The sequence below is a fragment of the Mus caroli genome, unplaced genomic scaffold, assembly GCF_978045245.1.
Source record: "Mus caroli unplaced genomic scaffold, Mus_caroli_1 scaffold_2, whole genome shotgun sequence".
Lineage (NCBI taxonomy): Eukaryota > Metazoa > Chordata > Mammalia > Rodentia > Muridae > Mus > Mus caroli.
This window is the reverse complement of record NW_028227257.1, coordinates 35,682,699-35,683,546: the sequence shown is the minus strand read 5'-3', so window position 1 is coordinate 35,683,546 and position 848 is coordinate 35,682,699.

The following is an 848-nucleotide window of genomic DNA, read 5'->3' as shown; positions in this document are numbered from 1 at the left end:
GAGTTCCAGGACAGCCAGGGCTATACAGAGAAACCCTGTCTCGAAAAACCAAAAAAAAAAAAAAGACTAGGCACCTCCCTCATATGAGGCAAGCCAGCAGGAGGAAAAGGGTCCCAAAAGCAGGCAAAAGAGTCAGAGACAGCCCCTGCTCCCACTGTTAGAGGTCCCACAAGAGGACCAAGTTACCCAGTCCTAACCCAGATGCAGGGACTTAGGTCAAACCGGTTCAGGCTGCCTGATTGTCGGTTCTGTCTCAGCCCCTATGAGCCCTGGTTAGTTGATTTTCTGGGCTTTTTTGTGGTGTTCATGACCCCTATGGCTCCTACAATACTCTCTCCCGCCTCTTCTACAGGAGGCTGGAAGAGGGCACCAGATCACATTACACAGATGGTTGTGAGCCACCACGTGGTTGCTGGGAATTGAATTTAGGACTTCTGGCAGAGCAGCCAGTGAACTCAACCACAGTTACCTGACAAAGTCAGCAGGATAGAGATATGTCTACAGGGTTCTCTAGCAGAAGTGAGCCAAGAAAATATAAAAAGATTTACTGGAGCTGGAGAGATGGCTCAGAGGTTAAGAGCACTGGCTGCTCTGCCAGAAGTCCTGAGTTCAATTCCCAACAACCACGTGGTGGCTCACAACCATCTGTGTAATGTGATCTGGTGCCCTCTTCCAGCCTCCAGACATATATGCAGGCAGAACACTGTGTACATAATAAATCTTTTTTAAAAGATTTCCTGGATTGACTTAAACTATAGGGCTGGGTAGTCCAAGAGTGAGTGAGCCGTGCTGGAGGGCCAGAGAACACGGTAGCTGCTCACTCCAAAAGGCTGAATGCCTGCGCAGTT